Source organism: Oryctolagus cuniculus, chromosome 21 (genome assembly GCF_964237555.1).
Source record: "Oryctolagus cuniculus chromosome 21, mOryCun1.1, whole genome shotgun sequence".
Taxonomy (NCBI): domain Eukaryota; kingdom Metazoa; phylum Chordata; class Mammalia; order Lagomorpha; family Leporidae; genus Oryctolagus; species Oryctolagus cuniculus.
Window position 1 is genome coordinate 3,737,317 of NC_091452.1, and position 21,695 is coordinate 3,759,011.

A 21,695-nucleotide genomic window follows, 5' to 3' on the forward strand; every position below is an offset into this window, starting at 1 on the left:
GGGAATGTTCTAGAACACTTCATTTCACCTAGCTTATGGCGGAGCCCAGCACCCAGCTCAGACTTTACAAATGGTCAAGGTGCCATTTGTGATTGGTCTCCAAGCTCTTTTCCGAGGAATCATGGATGCAGTGTCCAAGGACTCCACCAGATGGCGCTGACAGACCAGGTTGCAGGGGCCCCTCCTGCCCCCTCTCCCTCCAAGGCCCCTGAACCCCTGCCCCTTGTTGGCACCTTCTTCTCTGCACCCCATTGGCTGCCTCCTCGTGACCTCTGAGTTCCAGGAGTCCCAGGTCCCTGAGGAAATGAAGGCTCCTTCTGGCAGCCCCACCTGGTGCTCAGCGCAGCACCTGACACCTGTCCCCGGCAGCCTCCACAGGTGTCGCCTCCCACAAGCCACCACGGGGCCTGTGCAGGGGCCTGAGGGATGCCAGCAGGTGGTTCCTGGAAGGCCTCCGGCGTCTGTTTAAAGCAGTGCATGCTCTGCTGATGCTGTCAGACAAGTCGGGAGACAGCCGAGTCCCAGCGCCCCTGATGTCACCGGGTGCATCAGAGACGGTCGCCTCACACAGCTCATCCATGCCCACACCTGTCTGAGATGGCCAGCTGGGCTAACAGGCGGCAGGTGGACATGCTGTGTTATATAAGGAAGTCCTGCTCTAAAAGATACGTTCTACTTGTGGAGGTCTTAAATACCTTTTTGTCCACAGTTACAGAGGATGGAGAAACCAAAGTAAGGTCACTAGGTTTTAGAAAGCCCACAAGGTTCCACTCTATGTATGGCCCGTGATTCCTTGACCTAGTCATCTGCCAACAGACACGGGTTGATTCCATGGCGTGGCTACCGTGAGCGATGCCGCAGTGGACAGAGGAGAACAGGTGCGTCTCCGACACGCTGACTTCACTTCCTCTGGATGTGTGCCCAGAGTAGGATTGCTGGACCCCACACAAGTTCTGTGTGTAGCCTATCATTTGTTAAACATTCATTCATTTGAGAGCGAGTGAGTGAGCGAGCTTTTCCTTCTGCTGAATCACCCCCCAATTCCTGCCAAAGCCAGGGCAGGGCCAGACCAAAGCCAGCAGCCAGGAACTCCACCCGGTCTCCTCCGTGGGTGACGGGAGCCCAGCACCTGCTTCCCAGGCGCATGGGCAGGGAGCTGGCTCAGGAGCGGAGGAGCCGGGCTCAGCCAGGTGCTGCAGGAGGGCGCGGGCAGCGCGGGCGGCCGAGCCCCTGTTTCTAACTTCCAGAGGAGTGCGGTTCCCGTCATGGCTGTACCAGTGTCCCTTCTTCACACTGACACAAGAGCCTGCTGTTTGGACCTCCACACACGAGTCCGTGGGAGCGTGTGAGATGAGTCACAGAAGGCAGATTCTGTGTGACCCCACAGGGATCTGGAAACATTCGTGGAAAAGGGAAATAAAAGGGGTTTCTTCTGTTGCAGGAGTTTGTGAAATCCGTGCATGGTCTTTTCATGATGCACATTTTCCATGAGCTTTTTAAAGATCCCTCCATAGATGTGGAATCTAAAAATACAACTCACAGAGGAAAGTTGAAGGGGGTGGTCACCACGGGTCCCGGGGTGAGGACACAGCGAGAGGTTGGTCAGCGGGCAGGCACTCGCAGGTGTGGACGACAGCTGACTCGGACGTGATGCATGCTGGGAACTGGCCAAGGGACTAGATCTAAAGGTTCCCATAAGAAAAGTGAATTATCTTGATTATTGAATTTATTTCACAATGCTCGTAAATCAAAATATCGTGTTGTATGCCTTGAAACCAGACAACTTGTACAGTCAGTTTTACCTCAATGAAGTTAAAAGAAAGCACGTTGTTGAAAGCGAGAGGTTTATTGAGGTCAGGAAAGAAAACGCGACCGAAAGGAAACATCAGAGTGTGGAACAGCCGTGCTCCCTGGCGACCCCGCAGCCGCCATGGCCGCCTCCACCCCTTCCAGGACACAGGCTCTGCGGGGAGCCCGACCCTGCTGGAAGCAGCAGAGCTGGAGCCTCGGGACCTCCTCGGCCCCCTCCCCCGAGGTGTGAGTCAGCCCTGTGAGTTGGTGAGCCGGGCACCTGCTGTGGGCCTGACCCCTGACCCTGCCTAACTGGCCCGGGTGCCACGCTAAGAGCATCTGTCCCCTGATGAAGCATCCGCAGAGATAACTGTCCTGGTGCCTCCTGGCCGCTCCTTCTTGTCCTTGTGGGACCACAGCTGCTTCCATCCCCTGTTCTCACTCTCATGAGACCGGGGAAGAGGCGAGGTGAAGCCGGGGTTAGTGGTGCCCACACTTGTTTGCAGCTGCGAGAAGCTGTGGAGAGTTCAGCGCTGTTTGTCCACCCTTTCTTCCACCTGCTTGACAGAGGGTCTGGGCACGGCCCTGGGCTGGTGGCTGGCGTTGGCTGAGGGAGGCCGGGCACTCTCTGGGGATGCCCCCAAAGGCTGCTGTCTGATCACAGAATTCCCCTGCCTTGTGTGAAGTGTCTTTAACGAAGGAGGGAAGTTTCTACCCAGGGACTGAAGGTTGAGCTCAAATATGTGTGGGCGGAGGAACGGTGTGTGCCTGTGTCTGGATGCCACTAGAGAAGCTGCTGGATTCTCTTTTTCTAAAAAAAAAAAAAAAAGTCTTCATTTATTTGAGAAGCAGAGTTACAGACAGAGAGAGGGAGAGACAGAGAAGTCTTCCATCTGCTGGTTCACTCCCCCAGTGGTTGCAACGGCTGAAATTGGGCAGATCCAAAGCAAGGAACCAGGAGTTTCTTCGGGTCTCCCACATGGGTCAGGGGCCCAACAGACTCTTCCGAACTTTCTGCCGGCAGAAGCGCAGGTGCGAGCTCCTGGCCGGGGTGAGGGGCCGGCACCATGCACGTAGTCCCCAGTCCCGCTGTGTGCTGATTCCTCCCAGGCAGCTGAGGCAGCAGCCTGCACTGAGCTCCTGTACTTCCTCTAGGGCGCCCTGCGGCCCTGAGGGAGGTTTGCTCTCAGGCTCTCACCAGCCAAGCCGACCTGTGCCGTCTCTGAGCCACGCAGCCATCCTCCTGATGACGTCCATGAATGCAAACCTGACTCTGCCCACAGGGCGCCCTGGGTGTACCTTCTGATCTCTGAAAGACCAGGGCAACGCTCGGAATCCAGCGCCTACTGCGTCACCAAATTCTCCCCACGAAAGGCCTGCAGCACCGCCCCGTCGTGTCGGTCCTGCGTGATCCGTTCCTTCCGCCTACACACGTCACCGTGTCCAGTGCCTCCACCCCGCCCTGCTCACACGACCTCCCAGGCAGTCGGCCAATACTCCAAACACACGTCCACCGCGAGGTCTTGCTCATGGTGGCTTCCTGTCCCCAAGGTCACAGCTCCACCACCTTCACCTCGGGTCGTGCTGTGGTGCTGCCCAGGCTTCAGGTCCGATGTGAGCCCTCGCAGGGGACACAGAGGCGAGGGACACAGGACAGGTTCTGGTGGATCCTCTTGGTCCTGGGATCCAGACGAGAATGTTTGCCTTCAGAGCTTACAGATGACCGTGTTCGCACTCAGACGATGAGTACATTTTCTTCTCTTGTGTTGGGGAGAAATCCTGCGTTCTAGAGGCCGTGGGAGATTGGAAGTGAGGTATTTAAAGAGTTTCCTGGGGTATAATTCTACAATAAACCTCGCCGTTCTTCAGCGTGCACTGCTAGGTCTTCCAAGCGCCCCCACAGCTCAGAGGTGGCCCATTTCCCCCGAGGCCCCAGACGTCCCCAACAATCTTCGGAAGTAAAGTGTCACCTCTAGACACAGGCAAACGCAGTCTGCCTCCTGACAGTTTTCAAAACTCTGCCACCATTGCGGTCTGCGTGTGTGTTCTCCTCGGTGTGTGAACTCCTTCGCTGGATGTTTCTGAAACCCAGTCGTGTTGTGTCAGTGACTTCCCATGTTTGTGGTCGAGTCGTGCTGCATCATGAAATTATATTTTGTCTGCTCGCCGTCAGTTGGACAACTGGTTGACTTCCAATTTTTGCTTTTAAGAGTAAAGATGCCACGGATGCCGTCAGAGCTCTCTGCGATGTACTGACATGCTTGGGCTGCGCAGAGCGTAGGCTGCATTTTATAAGAAGGGGCCAAGCTGCTTCCCAAGTTGCAGTCTGTGCTCCCACCGGCAGTGTGCACGCGTCCTGTGGTGTTGCATACGCAGTGTGCAGGGTGTCCAGCCATGACTTCAGGTTGCAAGTCTCTCGTGAGTCACGGCAGGGAGCATCTTTTCGTGGGCTTATTAATCACTCGTATTAGCTTGGAGGGAGCGTCCATTCAAATACTGCAGCCTTGACTAATTGGGTTGAATACTTTGTATGATTTGTTTCCATTCTTTAATGTTCCATACACACTTCTGTTGTGTGTAGTTAGCTAAGATTTAGTCCCAGGTGGTGGCTTGACTTTAAATTTTTTCATGGTATCTTCCAAAAATTTCAACTGTAAATTCTCATTGATTACAATTTTTATTTTTATGAGATTTATCGTGTGGGGTTTCAGGCTCTGTGCCTCACCCATGTTTCTGCAGAACCAGTGTCACAAATGGACTCTTTCATTTTTGTCCGGAAGGATATGGCTTTCACTCTTTTTTTTTTTTTTTTTTTTTTTTTGACAGGCAGAGTGGACAGTGAGAGAGAGACAGAGAGAAAGGTCTTCCTTTTGCCGTTGGTTCACCCTCCAATGGCCGCCGCGGCTGGAGCGCTGCAGCCAGAGCACTGCGCTGATCTGATGGCAGGAGCCAGGTGCTTCTCCTGGTCTCCCATGGGGTGCAGGGCCCAAGCACTTGGGCCATCCTCCACTGCACTCCCTGGCCACAGCAGAGAGCTGGCCTGGAAGAGAGGCAACCGGGACAGAAGCCGGCGCCCCGACTGGGACTAGAACCCAGTGTGCCGGCGCCGCAAGGCAGAGGATTAGCCTAGTGAGCTGCGGCGCCGGCCTGCTTTCACTCTTAATTAAGGTGAAATACCCACTTTGAGTTCACTTCTACTTGTCAGGAGGCAGAGCCAAGGGTCGTGGCTTTGCCACACCCCATGCAGTTGTGTGTGCAGGGTTTTTGGAGAAAAGCCTGCCCACGTGTTTCCGTGAGTGCACTGTTCTCTTTCTGCCGCCCTGGTTTTGTTGTTTGTTAAGAAGGAATGTCAATCGCCCTGTGTCCTTGGCTGCAACGTGCACGCCTCCTCTGGCACTGAGGATGTCCTCCTTGCCGTTAGCTTCCTGCACTGCACGCGGCTGTGCTCTGATGTGATTTGCCTGTGCTTAAATTCCTTGAATTTCTTGACATTTATTGCCTAAATATTTTTCTCCAAACGTGAATTTCGACCATTATTTCTACATCTATTTTTCCTATCCTCATTTCTCTATCATCTTTATTCTGTCTCGGATGAATCTGTTAGACCATTTAATATTGTGCCATAGGTTAAAAAGTTCCACTGATTTTCTTTAATGTCACTCTTCAGAGTAGATCTTTTTATGTACATCAAGTTCATTAACACAATCTTCTGTCATCTCAATATGCTAGTGAGTCAATTAGCAAAATTTTCATGTTAGTGACTTCAATTTTTAACTCTAGAATTTCCACTTTTGTAGTCTCCATTTCTTTGTGAATGATTTCTGAATGTAGGTGTGTGTATAGATGTGTGTGTGTGTAATATTCCTTCATTTCTTGAAACATGCCTTTAGCTGAGATCTTGGTATGATTTGTGACAGCTCTGTGGATCCAGGCTGTGGATCTGCCATCGGGATCATCCCGTCTTTCTTATTCCACCCCCTCTCCTGGATTAGGGCTAACACTTCCCTCTTTCTTCATATGTCGCCTGCATTTATTGAGACGTGAACTTTGTGGGAAAAAGTGTGTGGGCTCTGGAAAGCGTTCAGTCTCAACTTCACTGATTCCTTTTTGAACTTGTGTTGTAGTTGGAGGCTAACCTGCCTGGACTCCGTGTTGTAGTTGACAGGTAGCCTGCCTGGTCGCCTGTGTTGTAGTTGACAGGTAACCTGCCTGGACTCCGTGTTGTAGTTGACAGGTAACCTGCCTGGACTCCGTGTTGTAGTTGACAGGTAACCTGCCTGGTCACCTGTGTTGTAGTTGACAGGTAACCTGCCTGAACTCCGTGTTGTAGTTGACAGGTAACCTGCCTGGACTCTGTGTTGTAGTTGACAGGTAACCTGCCTGGACTCCGTGTTGTAGTTGACAGGTAACCTGCTTGGTCACCCGTGTTGTAGTTGACAGGTAACCTGCCTGGACTCCATGTTGTGGTTGACAAGTAACCTGCATGGACGCCCGTATTGTAGCTGGCGGGTAACCTGCCTGGACTCATGAGTTGTAGCTGGCGGATAACCTGCCTCGACACATGACTGCGTATGCCTTGGGGCGCTCCCGGTGTCCGCCTGGCTGCTGGGGGTTCCCTGTGCCTGTGAGGTCAGTTTCCCGCAGGCTGGGGCAGACTGTGCAGTGGATGCTCACCTGTGCTGTGCCCGCCTCCTTTTCTCTGGGTTCCCCCGGATTTCTAGCTTCTCCGTACGTTCCGGTTTCTGGTCTCTGACGCACCATGCCTTCTGTTCTCTGGAACGTGTTAGGAGCTAGAAGTCAAGCTTGGATGAGTGGTAAGGGAACTGCCACTCAAGGTCCCCTTTAAGATTCCTTTAGGCAATAAGGATATGTAGCCCCAGGGACGTGTCCGAGAAGGAAGCCTGAGTGTCAGCTCCTCACACAGACGCGACAGCTGTTGTGACGTGCTGTTTGCCGTTGCCAAAGCACGCTTGTTGCAATGACACTAAGTGTGCTGGGGCAGCTGCCAAGCGTCTGTAAGCCTCATCTCTGCCGTATCGGGAACGCGGCTGCTCGTGAGCCCACGTCTCTGACGCCTGAGAAAGCCACAGAAGCCATGTGTCCTTTCCGAACTTGTCATGCGCATTGAGGAGCTTTTCGCACATTTTCTGATTGGTTGATGAGTCGAAGCAAGTGACTGTGCTGTGCCGGCTTTACTGTGGCGAGGGTGGGGAAGCCCGCAGCGGCTGCTGGAAAGCTGTCCTAGTCCCTGGGAGTCGTATCGCTCTGCATCTTGGTGTGAAGACCCATGGGAAACACAGATGTGGAAGTCTAAGCATTTCCTTGGGAGATAAAACATGGTTTTGCACTTGACAGCTACTTGCTGCGTGATGCTAAGCACACAGCTCTCACGCACAGGCTCCCTCAAAGCTCGCAGTCTAAGTGAACAGTTGAAACCAACCACGATTTCTCAAACAACAGCTCCCAGGTAATAGACTCTGAGCAGCCAGAAGAGAGAGGAGAAAAGAACTTGGTGGGTGGTGTTGCAGGGCATGATGGGAAATTCTGAGTTACAGATGCTCCAGGACCTTCCAGAGCAAGCACTGTGTCAGCTGTCAGTCACTGCATCAGCCCCGCCCACCCTCCCCTGCTCTGTGTCCTGGAGCCTCAGCATGGAGCCTGCCACGTGTCAGTCACTGCAGAGCCCCGCCCATCCTCCCCTGCTCTGTCCTGGAGCCTCAGCGTGGAGCCTGCCACGTGTCAGTCACTGCAGAGCCCCGCCCACCCTCCCCTGCTCTGTGTCCTGGAGCTGGTCCCTGTAGACACTGCTCCTCCGTCAGCGGGGGCAGGGTTGGGCTTTTCCAGTGGGGACTGCTGGGGTGGGGGCAGTGCAAGGCTGGGGAGGGGAGGGGCTTCTCCTCCTGATTTCAGTTTGTTCTATTCATGGGGCACAGCTCCCAGCACAGGCAGGGACCCTGTGGTCTGCACTGTCCAGGGATGCCCCCCAGCCAGCAGGTGACCCCTACCCCGGCCCACAACGCCCAGCACCCTCACGGTGCAGTGGCCGCGGCTGCTCCCTCCCCTGGGAGCCAAGTCTCAGTCTGGGGAGGGGACAGTGCCCCTTCCATCCACTACTCCTGCATTCTCTAAGGGTCTTCTTACCCCTTTCTTAGTTACTTTTTAGTCTGTGTGCTTACTGCTCAGAGCTGTGGTGCAGTTTCTGTCTCCTGTTTCTTTTGATCACAAATTAACCAAAACCCCTAATAAGTACAAGATCCCATTATTATGTCTCACTATCTGCTGTATTTAAACGCATTTCCCCGGACTTTTGTAAGTTTTATTTTCAAAGAACTAAACAATGATCTTTAAGCCAGCCTCAAGCAGGATAAACCCCATTCCTCTTATCAATAGGCAGTGCTTCAGCCTGGGGGGCTTTGTACCTTGGTGGGGCTCAAACTCTCCCCTCCCAGACTGATTCAGGGGGACTGGGGTGGACCAGAAGCCAGCAGTTTCAATAGTATCTCAAGTGATGCTGACGTGGTGTGCGCCGGCCTTATGCTGAGATACACAGTTACTGCACCTCTTGCATAAATGTTTTAAAATTTTTATAGAAAGCTTTTACTTAATAAATATAAATTTCATAGGTACAACTTTTAGGTTATAGCAGTTCTTCTCCCCCATACCTGCCCTCCCACCCCCCAAACCATCCCATCTCCTACTCCCTCTCCCATCGCATTCTTCATTTTTAATCATCTTAATACACAGAAGATCAACTCTATACGTCTTGGTTTCCATGCCTGGAGCCTGCATAGATGTTTGTTTCTCCACTCAGCCCCTGCAGCTGACCCTCAGGCACCTGACCCTCAGTTCACCACTCGGGGACTCAGGAGGGTGTGGCGTGGGCAAGCGGGGGTGCAGGCAGGAAGCCACCAGGAACATTTATTTTCCTCTAAACACCAAACCTCGCAGGCACACGGTGAGAACGCGCTCCTGTCTGCCCTACGTAGATGAAAGCTAGGCACTCTCAGGGAAACAATTCCAGTATTCTCCCCTGCCCGCCCCTCCCCACCCCTCCCTTCCCCCCATCCCTACCCTTCTCCTCATTTCCTTTGTCCTCTCTCTCTCTCTCCTCTCTCTCTCTCTTTGTGAAAACAAGTGTTTTGTTAAGCATGGAAAATTCCGCAGAGTGAAATGAAAGCCATCTCTCTTCCCGCTGCCCGGAGATCCTCACAATTAGCCTTCGGCAAACTCACTTCTGGTTCCTCCTCTGCACCTGTCTTCTCCACGCACAGGATACCGCGGTCACCATCTGCAACCCTGATAAAGTGTGTGGTCGCCGACGCTGGTGTTCCTGCTGTGTAACGAAGCACCTTTCACTCCCACGGTTCACAACAGTAGCCACTGCTTGTCACCCACACCATGGCTCCTGGACGCGGGCAGGTGATCCCCACTGCTTGTCACCCACACCATGGCTCCTGGACGCGGGCAGGTGATCCCCACTGCTTGTCACCCACACCATGGCTCCTGGACGCGGGCAGGTGATCCCCACTGCTTGTCACCCACACCATGGCTCCTGGACGCGGGCAGGTGATCCCCACTGCTTGTCACCCACACCATGGCTCCTGGACGCGGGCAGGTGATCCCCACTGCTTGTCACCCACACCATGGCTCCTGGACGCGGGCAGGTGATCCGGGTAGGCTCAGGTGGGCACCACTGTGCCACGTGTCCCTCCTGCTCCGTGGGGGACAGTGGCTCACCCTAGGGGTCCTCTCAGGGTGATGGCGGGGGTCCAGGAGAGCAAACATACATAAGGGCGGTGGTCCAGGCTCAGCCGGGCATGCCGCTGTGTGTTCTGGGCACCTGCCACAGGCCAAGCAAACCTCGTGGCTGAGCAGCAGGAAATACCTCTCAGCCCCACGGTGCGAGCAGGCGTGGCGGACCTGGGTGGGAGTCTGTCCACTACGACCCACAGCGCGAGTTTCCTGGGGCTGCCGAGGCCCTTCGCAACGAGATCCTCATGGCGTGCCGCGCCCCGTTCTCCCCAGACGCGCGTTGTCTGGTGAATCCTTCTCTGCTCGCATTCTTAGGGTGCTTATTAAACTTAGGTTTATTTGAGGGGTCTGCATTGTGATGTAGCAGGTTAAGCTGCAGCCTGCAGGGCCGGCATCCCAGCTGCTCCACTTTGGATCCAGATCTCTGCTATGGCCTGGAAAAGCAGGGGAGGATGGCCCACGTGGGCCCCTGCACCCGCGTGGGAGACCCAGGTGAAGCCCTGGCTTTGATCTGGCCCACCCCTGGCCATTGCAGCCGTTTGAGGAGTGAACCAGTGGATGGAGGAGCTCTCTCTGTGTGTCCCTCCCTCTAACTCTGACTTCCAAATAAATATTTAAATATGCATGTGTGTGTGTGTGTGTGTGTGTGTGAGTGAGAGAGAGAGAGAGAGAGAGAGAGGAAGAGCATGAGAGAGAGGAGGAGAGAGATTTCCTTTCCCCATTGCTAACGATGCCTCGTGGGTATTGTTTTCCATGCTTCTGTAACTGTCCCTCGCGATTTCCTCGGGGTGATTATTAAAGTGAGTTACTGAGTCACTCTGCGTAGACAGTGTCGTGTGATACACGCTGACAGTCTTCCGTAGAGGACTCGGAGCAGGCTTTGAAGCCGCAGTGGGGAACACACATTTCTCTGCTGCCTCACCGACAGGCGCGTCTCTCCCCACAGGCGTCCTGGGCTGGCGCACGGTCTGGCAGGTGCGGTGCTGCTTGGGATGCCCGTGCCCCCTCTTAGTGCCTGCTTCTGATTCCCGGCCCGGCCCCGACTCCAGTACCTTGCTAACGTTGATCCTGGAAAGCAGTGACGACGGCTCAAGCGCCTGGATCCTGCTACCGTGGGGGAGACCTGGGCTGAGCTCCTGGCTCCTGTCTTCATCCCGACCCAGCCTTGGGTGCTGTGGGCATTTGAGAAGCGAAGCAGCAGATGGGAGCTCTCCATCTGTCTCTCTCCCTCTCCAATAAATAAAAATAGATAAACTTGCTAATTCGTCATCGACTTGATAGCTAAAACACGACATGCCATTTTTATTCTCATTCCATTCACTCACTCATCCAGCACGTATCCAGAGACTCTAGTCTAAGCCTGGGGATGTGGCAAAGGAAAAGGCACAACCTACAGCCCTGGCTCTGTGCAGCTTAGACGCTAACTGCAGGAGGGCGACTCCAAACCCAACCAAGGAACGCACACGGGCCCCTGGGGCCTGAAGGCCACGGTCCTGAGGGTGACTGGACGTGAGAGAGGGGGGCTGTGGTCTGAGGCTGGAGAGGACATGGTGGAGCTGCCGCTGGCCCTGGAGCAGCTGCAGGACACAGCCCCATGGGAGGAGGGAGAGTCCCCCTCCAGACCCCGCCTTGTTGCCTCCCCAGCCCTCCCCATCCCCCCTGCCCGGCAGAGGGGCTGCCCCCTTGCTCAGCTCGCCGTCCCCGGAACGCCGCCATTTTGTCCCTCTGGGGTTCTCGTGTCTGTTTGGAAGCGCGGTTGAGCCTGGTGATGTGGGTGAGCTGCTCCCTCCGTGGCCCCACTGCCCGACTTTACAGAAGTCCCTCTCTGAGGTTGTGGGCATCCGTGGATGAGGCTGGGCAGGGCCCGTGTGAGTGGTCAGGAGGTTGGCCTGGGTGGTCCAGGCTGGCGAGGTGGGATCAGGCTCTGTTGGCACCGGCTGGCTGCCCAGCCTCGCTTGTCTGAGCACACTCGGCGCTGTTGAGGAAGGTCGTCCGTGGCCTTGTCTGCACTGTGGATGCGGGAACATGGCGGGACAGGGCACAGCAGGTGGCCAGTGCATCCTGGCCATGTCCCAAGGGACGGGAGAGCCGCATGCTCTGACTTGCACTGGGGTCTTTGCCGACTCAGGAGTGCTTTCTGCCCTCGCTGCCCCCAGGGTGCCAGAGCCGGAATTCGCCGACGGTGCTCCACAGCGACTGAGCGAGCACCTGCCGGAGCCAGGCTCGGGCCAAGGGCTGCAGGCGGCCACGAGGAGCCAAGGCAGAGAGCACGGAGCCGGCGCTGATGAGGGGGCGACGGGAGCAGCCAGGGGCGCAGGTGACTGTGCCGTCACAGCTGCAGCAGGTGCCTGCCCAGCGAGGCCGAGGTTCTGAGAGCAAGGCTGCCCAGGACCAAGGTGTGGTGGACGTTGGAGATGCCCGGTGGGGTGGGGTCTGCAGGAGCAAGGTGGGGAAGCCCAGCTGGGGAGGTGCACCTGGGGCTACCATGGGTTTGCAGAGTACGTGGTGCCTGTGGGAAATGAAACTGGATCAAGTTTAGAGAAAAGTGTTTCCTTTAAATTCTCCGTCAACGTCCCTGATTAGGTCAAGAATGGAGTCTCAGGTGGGTTCTTGATGTATTTAATAACATTGTTTAGTCTCTCATTTTAAGAAAGAAACAGTTGGCTTCTGGGAGGAGAGAGAGAGACACACACAGAGACAGCTCTCCCCTGCCTGGAGTCCAGTGATGCTAGTGGTAGCACCCACAGAGAACAAGAAGAAACAAGCCACTCTTGTGGAACAGGGCTTGCGGGAGACCAGGCAGGCTCCTGGTGTCCTGAGTGAGCAGGTGGGTGACAGTGGCTCTGGGTGGCTACGGCGCTGTTCCCTGCACTCCCAGGCACACACGGTGTAAACCACCGGCCAGCACCATGCAAACAAGCAGCCTTGCTTTCCCTCTGGCTGGCCCTGCCATGGGGCGGGAGGGGAGGGCAGCTGTTTGTGCTCCAGCCGGCATTAGGGAACTGTGCCGAACCCTTCCAGCCAATTGTCCCACACACTTGCTGTGTCCAAATCCCAACAGTGCAGTCCTGTCTGAGCAGAGGACATGGACTTGTCACTGCTGTGTGGCTTCTTGGGACCAGAAATGGCTCGGGGCCTGGAAGAGTCCTGTGATAAAGCAGCCTGCATTGGTGCTGGCCCTGAAATCCCCGGCCCTGAGCACGGCATCGGGGGTCGCGGCTCGCAGAGGGAAGCCCTCGACTTCACTTCCATGTCGGTGAGGAGCCCGGAGCACCTGCCCAGGCCTTCCCACGCCGGCGGCTGCCCTGGATCCGGGCTCCAGGCGGAGCTGTGGTGTGGGAGGAACGGCACCTGCAAGACCAGGGACCCCTGAGGACCTCGAGACTCTCTGTGGCCTGAGGGTCCAGCTGTGGACAGCCAAGGCTGCCCCCCTCCAAAGCTGAGTCTCAGGGAGTGAGGGTCGCACGTGAGCCGGAGGTCGGCTCAGAGTCCAGCTGGCTCCTTGCACACGGGCCAGCGTTCCCCATGCCACAGGGACGTGGTGGGTGGGTGACGTCAAATAGGAGAAGCCCTGGCTAACGGAGCTCCACAGAGCCCACTGGGGCGATTAGAAACAAAGCAGAAAAGTAAAGCAAAACAAAACAAGGCGACTGGTGAATCGGGCAGCCCTCCAGGCCAGAGCTGGTTCAGAAAACTCCAGCCATGAACGCTGGTCTGGCAGCAGCTGTAGGGAAAGGAAGTGCGGTACAGACACACTTCATTAGATGCGGCTTAATTGTTGAAGTGGCTACCAGGCCTCCTGTGATTAACTAAAGCTCCACTACAGTCGCTATTGGTTGGGTCTGTGGAGGCTGGTAGGGGAGTGAGGTCCACACCCATCGCTTCCTGCAACTTGTGTTCAATAGCAAATAAGAACCGGTTCACTGGGCTGGTGCCATGGCTCACTAGGCTAATCCTCCACCTGCTGGGCCAGCACCCCGGGTTCTAGTCCCGGTCGGGGTGCTGGATTCTGTCCCGGTTGCTCCTCTTCCAGTCCAGCTCTCTGCTGTGGCCCGGGAAGGCAGTGGAGGATGGCCCAAGTGCTTGAGCCCTGCACCCCATGGGAGACCAGGAGGAAGCACCTGGCTCCTGGCTTCGGATCAGCGCGGTGCACCGGCTGTGGCGGCCATTTGAGGGGTGAACCAATGGAAGGAAGATCTTTCTCTCTGTCTCTCTCTCTCTTTCACTCACTCTGTCTTTGTCAAAAACAAAATAAAACAACAACAACAAAAAAGAACTGGTTCACTGTGGTGGGGCCCGTGGGGATGGGACGGTAAGTAACATTACTTATAGCCACAAGTGTCCACCCTGTGCAACACCAAGTCTGGGCAGGAATTGGGCTGGCCCACGTGACTTCCCAAATCCATCCTCTTCCACTGGTCTGTGCACCTGCTATGCTCAGGAATGCGATGAGAGGCAAAGTGGGCCTGGCCCTGAGCTCCAGTGGGGAAGACAGGTGATCGGGGAGGGAAACCCACGTGGTGAGTTGGAGCGGGGACGGATGTCACGGAGCGAAGACCAGCGGGTCCATGGAGGGAGAGAGGGCTGGGCGTGGTGGTGGAGGGGCCCCGAGAGGGGTCAGGTGTGCCGAGGTCTGGGGGGAGAGCGCCAGGCAGGCAGACGGCTCAGAGGAGGGGCAGGACGGTGTGAGCGAGGGACGCACACGGATATCGGCACCTAACTTGCACAGCACTGCTGGACTGTGAGCGGAATGAGACTGGTCTCCAATGGTCACACGGTGTCTTGCCCAGGATCACGTGGCCGGTGGACACTCCAGAGTCCTGTGCCAACCATGACCTCTCAGTCCACCCCCTTGCCACAGTACCGCGGTGTCTGGAGATAAGGAGAGACGTAAGAATCCACCGGAAGAAATCTTACCCAGAGGACAGACGACGTGGGGCTTGCCTTGGGAAGGCTTGGTGAGCCCACAGCAGCCGGGTGCCTTCCTGAGCCGCAGCCCTGTCCTCCACACAGCGGGAAAGGCTGGCTGGAGGGTGTCCCTCCTGGGACCTGTGCCTCGACGTGCAGCTGGCGTGAGTGGCACGGGGAGGAGCCGTGCTGGTGACAGTGGCAGGTGTAGACTGGGGATGAGCTGCCGGGTTTAGTGATGGGAGCAGACGTGGTGGCTCCCGGGCTGGGTCTGCATGGAAATGGTGGTTTTGCCTCTGAGAGTGGCGCCCTCAGTGACGGCTCCGCTCTAAGCTGGGCGGTGGCTGGGCTTGGCCCCGTCCTGGAGGTCTGCATATTAGATAAGAGACAGGAAGGTGTGGGCGCCTGTGGGAGCAGCCCTTGGAAATGACTCGTCGTTCACAGCCCTGTTTTCGAATTGCAGCCATGCTGTTAGCTCAGCTTCTTAACCACAAACCGAGGGAGAGGGTCCTAGGGCAGAGGCCCTGTGTGTAGGGGCTCTGGGTCTGAATGCAGAAAGCCTGATCTGACTGGACCAGCTAGGGTCACCTGCCAGACCTTGAGCCAATCACTGGGGCCAGGGGAATGCCAGATGCTGATTGGTCATCAGCCGGGATCCCCAGATGCTGAGGGTAGGACCAGTTCCAGTAAAAGCACAGGGTCTGCGAAGGGTCAGGGTCGAGCTCCCCAGGGAGGGGGAATCCAGCTGACTTGGGGCGTCTCCTGTGACCTCAGGTCTCTGGCCACAGGCACGTTCATCTTCCCGTGTAAGTCCCTCCGTCCTCTCTCCCCAAATCCATCACAACACATACGGGTCAGAACCGGATGACCTCGTCCTCGGTGACAGCCCTGGGGTCCAGCAGCCCCCGCCCACTGTGTTAGGAATGCTTTCTGCAGTGCAGATACGGGGGGCACAGAGAGCAACAATGGCTCAGACCAGACGCGCAGGCAGAAGTCATGGGACAACGTGCGGCCAGTGCACTGCAGGAGAGGCCCAGAGCCCAGCATCCTGGTGCCGTGTGCTCGGCTGCCCCGGCCTGGCCTGAGCACCGTGTTAGACCTGCCACACTCAGACCCAGAGCCCCAGGCCAGGGGCACGTGGCAGAGAACACATGACAGTGACACCTTGGAGTGCTCAGAATCGCGTGTTGGGATTAACACGTGTCATGTCCTGTGAAAATGGCCAAGGCGTGTTTTCTAGACTCCTTGAAAGCAGGCAAGGAATATGCTGTTCTTGCAGGGCTTATAGACTCACAAGCTACGACTCCTCCGTCCACTGTTCACGCCACTGAGGCTGGGCCGGGGGCCCCATCTGTGTCTCCCACGTGGGAGGCAGGGACCCGAGCACTTGAGCCATGGCTTCAGGTTCTCGTTAGCAGGGAGCTGGAATGGGAAGTGGAGCCAGCCTCGCACCCTGCCTCCGCAGGGACACGGGCCCTGCCCCGTACGCCCACCCTGGCCTCATCTGGCTTAACTCAGCAGGGCCCAAGGGCTCATCTTCTACTGGGTGAGACCCAGGGGCGTGGAGGTGACCCAGGGGCGTGGAGGTGACTCAGGGGTGTGGAGGTGACCCAGGGGCGTGGAGGTGACCCATGGGCACGCAGGAGACACAGGGGCGTGGAGGTGACACAGGGGAGTGGAGGAGATGCAGGGCTGTGGAGGTGATGCAGGAATGGAGGTGACGCAGGGGAGTGGAGGAGACAGAGGGGCATGGAGGTGACCCAGGGGCGTGGAGGTGACCCATGGGCACGCAGGAGACCTAGCTGTAAGGAGGTGACGCAGGCGCGTGGAGGAGACGCAGTGCCGTGGAGGTGACCCAGGGGCATGGAGGTGATGAGGGGTGTGGAGGAGATGCAGGGGCATGGAGGTGACGCAGGGGAGTGGAGGAGACGCAGGGCCGTGGAGGTGACGCAGGGGCATGGAGGTGATGCAGGGGCATGGAGGTGACGCAGGGGCTTGGAGGTGACGCAGGGGCGTGGAGGTGACCCAGTGCTGTGGAGGTTGCAGAGGTCCACAGAGGCCTGGGGTCACTGCAGCTCCTCTGAACGAGGCGGGGACGCCAAGTGTGGCACAAACAATAAACCATGCTTCTGTTGCTTTCCTCGAGGAAAAGTAAAACAGACCGACTCCAAAACAGCCGGGCAGAGAACCCCGCGACCTGCACTCGGGGTGTGCCCCTGGCCAGGGTCGGAAAGGAGCGGAGTCCTGTCCCACAGTCGCACGGGCAAGAGACGGAGTTCCTTAAAGGAGGGACGGACGGAGACGCCCGGCTCCGGGACAGTCTGTGGTGCTTCCTGGCCAGCTCCTGACCCCAGGGACCAGGGGGCGGGTCCTGGTGAACTGGGAGAAGCCCGGGGCAGCCGGCAGCTGGCAGAGGGTGACACACACACAGCCCATGGTGACACAGCCGGTGACTGCGACCCCGTGGGAGCACGCTGAGATCCCGGATGCTCAGGCGATGGCGGCCGTAGCTCAGACTTCAAAACCCAGGAAGGCGTTGGGAGGGGCAGGGAGAGCTTCTGAAAACACCAAGTGGGCCAACTGCTGAGAGTCTGAAATGACAGTCGGCAAACCGAGCAAGCGCCTCACGGCTGGAAATCGCCCGGCGCAGCGGTGAGGACGCTCGGGAGCCGCCATCCGTGTCAGGGTTCAAACCCCTCGCTCTCTTGTCCTCGCTCGCTCTCTCTCTCTCTCTCTCTCCACCTTTGAGATAATAAGCAAGTCAGGAAAACGCACAACGTGGCTATGTGATCCAAGAGCTAGTCTTGAGTGCCATCTGCATCCCGGCCCTGTGTCAGGGTCAGCAGGCTGCCAGCGGCCCGCAGGCATTTCCTGCCGGGACCAAGGGCCAGGACCTCTCCAGGGGCGCAGCGTGGGCTTTCAGGTCCTCGGGTTGGGGTTGGGGTGTGGGACCTGGCCTCCCACTTCCGTCCTGTGTGTCTCCAGGTGGGTGGGCTAACCTCTCTGGGCCTCAGCTCCTGCACCTGTGGAAGCACCGACCACCCCATGTGACGAAGCTCACCGTCAGGTCTCCCCTCCAGCCCCGCAAGCAAGCAGGCACAGGCAGCGTAGGTGCCAGGTTCCTAAGGGACCCGGAGGGCCCGGCACCTGGATCACCCCAGCAGCCGGCAGGTGGCGCTGGTTCTCCCAAGGTGCACCTGCCAAGCGGAGCAGAGACGCAACAGCTTGGTTAAGGTCACACAGCAGCTTGACGATGCAGGACCTCCGACTCCCAGTGCAGGGCCATGGGGACCCCAGCTTGACCTTTTGAGGGTATCCTATGAGGAGGTTGGCTTGTCTTCTGTGTAGGAAACAGAAGCAGCCAGGAATCTTATTTTTTCTGCATGTTCTCAGCTCGATGGGTTTGCAGGGGTTGAATTTAATGGCGAGGGGAGTGAACCCCACAGTAACGGGCACTTTGGGCTCCCGGGTGGTGTCGAAGCGCGTGCAGGCGCCCCAGGCCCTCCGCGTAGGAGAGGCCTGCAGAACGGGCAGCTGGCAGCTCCGCGCGTCAGCTTCAGTGTGGCGCAGTCACTCATAGTAACCGTGCAACCACTGTCGCCGAGGCGTGAGAGGACCCCAGGGGCCGGCCGCACTGCCCTGAGGGCCACCCAGCCCCCGTGACTCATTGCCCCCATTCTAAGGTGGAAGGAATGAGCAGCAGCGAGGTGAGTTCCCTCAACCAAGGTCACGCGCTCAAGGGCAGAGCTGAGATTCAAATTCTGAGGCACCCAGAGAGGCCGTCAACCTCCCCGAGAGCGAGCTCAGAGGGGAATCTTTACCCGCGCTGGGAGATGACCTGGTGCCGTCTCTTCCACCCGAGCAGGGAAGACCCCCGCCCAGGTCTCCACACCCACCAGGTGCCTCCCTACGCCATCTGCTGGGTCATCCCTGTATGGAGCGTGCCCTGCCAGCCACCCTCGGAGGATGGAGACCAGCACCGCGCGTTAGTGGCGCCCTCTCGCGGCTGCAGGTGCAGGTGGCACACGTAAGGGTACAGCGTCGGTGATGCGACTACAGCCCCATTCCTCCAAAGCCGTTGCAGTTGCACTGGCCTTTGCCATCTGTGTTCGCGCCCATTCCCTCCTCATTTTTCCTGTTCCCTTTCCTTCTCTCCACCGCGATTCCTTAACTAAACCCCCGCGGCGCTCCCCGGGAGGCTGCTCCTAACCTTGTAGAAAGGAGCCCGGGGGTTTCTGGATTCCCGCGCCCCTCCTCCCCGCAGACCCTCGCCCAGGCCAAGCCCCTGGGACAGGCATCTGCAGAGTCGTGGGCTGCTTGGCTTTGTATTTTGTATTCTGGGTCCCGCTGCAGTAAATAAGTGAAGAATTTTCAAAATCCAGTTTCCAAGTAGGCGCCGTGTTTGAACCCTTCACAGTGACCGTGTGTCTGCCTTTACAGTGGATGTCGCCCCAAGGACATGCGTTGGGAATGTGGGTTTCATGGGGCCTCAGGTTGTGGGCGGGCCAGGGAGTAAGTGGTGGGAGGGAGGGTCTCCCAGCTGTTATCTCTGTGTGGCTGAAGCTGGGTCTGTCCCCCATGCAGACAACAGCTGAAGGGTTTGCCAAGGCCTTCCCTGCATGTGAGGCCTGAGCCCAGCAATCAGGGGAGAGGCGTGGCCAGGTCCAGGGTCACATGCTCATGGCAGCCAACTGCCCTGGGCCGGGTGCGCTGCCCTGTAACTCGCCGCAGCCTTTGGTGGAGGTGTCAAGGGACCGGGAGGCACAGATGGGTGCACAGTAGCCCGATGCAAGGCGGTGGTGGGTGCCCTGACCCCACCTCTCACCCAGGGGTAACCCCGGGGAATAGGAATGCAGTGTCCAAGCATCTGAGAGGCAGCCCAGGGACAGGTTCCTTCTGGCTGGAGGAACCTGCTGGCTACTACAGTGGTCTGAAAATACGGCTGCCTCCCCCAGAACAGTGCCCTCCGAGATGCCAGTGTCTCGGGCACCAGCTACAGTGCAGGTCACAGGGAGGCCACAGCCCAGCCACTGAGCGCATCTCCCTGAGCCTGCTGCGGGCTTTCCTGGGCACAGTCCTGAGGACCGGGCGTTTTCCTGTGTTGCTCTTCTTCTAACCTAATCGCCACTGGAAAGACCTGCTGCTGAACATAGCTCCGTGTGCCTAGCCTTGCTAGACCGGCTTCACCATAAATTATGCGCTAACGTGGACGTGGAGGGGCAGGGGAGGAGTGAGCCAGCTGCTTCCCTGTGCGGCTGCTGCGACCCGGCCCGTTGCTCTGGGCCGATTCCCTATTCCCTTCCTTCGCACTCCCTCTCAGTCTGTCAGGCACGAGGATCGGGGGCTCCTCAGGAGTCCGGGGAGCAGCAGGGACGGAGGGTGCTTGCTCGGTTTCCACCGTGCTCGGCTGGGTTTGTCAGGACCCGTATCCTCAGCCGGGACAGAGGCGGCCCCTTGGCTTCGCGCCGCATGCGGCAAGCACCACGCTGCAGTCTCGGCTCCTCCTCCCGGCCCTGCTGGCTCCACCCACCTTTCCTTGCTGGTGGTCATGGAGAAGGTCAGGGCCCCTGGCCTGGGCAGTGCCAGCCTCTGCTGGGTCGCATCTGCAGCAGGTCCAGCCTGACCAGGAGTGGTAGACGCCAGGGTGGCCCAGCCTCCCGTGACAGCCTTTGCAACTGCCCGGCCGCGTCCTCGCCCCGCTGCCTTCTCTGGGATCTCCCAGCCCGCAGAGGCCTTGGTGTGCCCGGATCCTACACGCGTCTCACCTGGACCCCCCTCAGTAACAGTGCACACGGCCACCACCCCGGGCAGCCTCCCTTGCTGTGGCTCCCTGCACTCCCCAGTGGTCTCATCCCCACCTTCTCATAGGACACAGGCCACTGGGTTCCCTGGGGCTCCCGTGGGGGTCCCTCTTCTCCCACACTCTCCCCCTGTGCCACCCAGGGCGTGACACTCAGCCAGAGTTCTGCATCACTCCTCCATGGTGCCGCCTGGCACTGGCCATGTCAGGACGTGGTCACGGTGCCATCTGGCACTGGCCATGTCAGGACGTGGTCATGGTGCCATCTGGTGCTGACTGTGTCAGGACGTGGTCACGGTGCCGTCTGGTGCTGGCCATGTCAGGACATGGTCACAGTGCTGTATAGCGCTGGCCGTGTCAGGACATGGTCACGGTGTCATCTGGCGCTGGCCGTGTCTGGACATGGTCATGGTGCTGTATAGTGCTGGCCATGTTAGGACGTGGTCACGGTGCCGTCTGGCACTGGCCGTGTCTGGACATGGTCACGGAGCTGTATAGCGCTGGTCACAGAGCTGTATAGCGCTGGCCATGGAGCCAGCCAGTGAATTCGAGAAGTTCCCTACAGCAGAGCCTGGAGCGGCCTCCGCTGAGGAAGCCACCATGGGCTCCCAGGCTTCCACCCCACAGTCGCCAACCCATCCCACACGCCCCAAGCTGCAGCCAAGGCCCCAGGGCCAGCACCTGGCGCCTCTCTCTTCCCCTGCCTGTCCTGCCATCGGAGGCAGAGACACTATGGCCTTCTTGTCCACACCTGCACTTCCTCACTCCCTGCCCACTCAGCCCCCTCAGACTCCGTATCTCACGTCTGCCACTCCTGTGTGCTCAGACCAGCGTCTCCGTGGGCAGCCTGCTCTCTGGAGCCCCGATTCCTGGCTGTCCTCTGTCGCACCACCCCCACCCAGAGCCAGATGGGCCTTCTGGCTGCCCCCCCCCCCCTCAGGAGTTATAGTGAAACTCCCTTGGGATGGTCCCCAGAGACTCTAACTCGCTCCCTGGCTGTCCTCTCACCTGACCTCCCGCTCAGGTGTCCTGGCCAGCATCCTTTCACAGGACCACACCCTGTCCCCATGCCCACCCCTGGCTCGCGCTTTTCTTTTTTTTATTTTTTTTACAGGCAGAGTGGACAGTGAGAGAGACAGAGAGACAGAGAGAAAGGTCTTCCTTTGCCATTGGTTCACCCTCCCATGGCCGCCACGGCCAGCGCACCGTGCTGATCCGATGGCAGGAGCCAGGTGCTTCTCCTGGTCTCCCATGGGGTGCAGGGCCCAAGCACTTGGGCCATCCTCCACTGCACTCCCGGGCCACAGCAGAGAGCTGGCCTGTAAGAGGGGCAACCGGGACAGAATCCGGGGCCCCAACCGGGACTAGAACCCGGTGTGCTGGCGCCGCAAGGTGGAGGATTAGCCTAGTGAGCCGCGGCGCCGGCCATTGGCTAGCGCTTTTC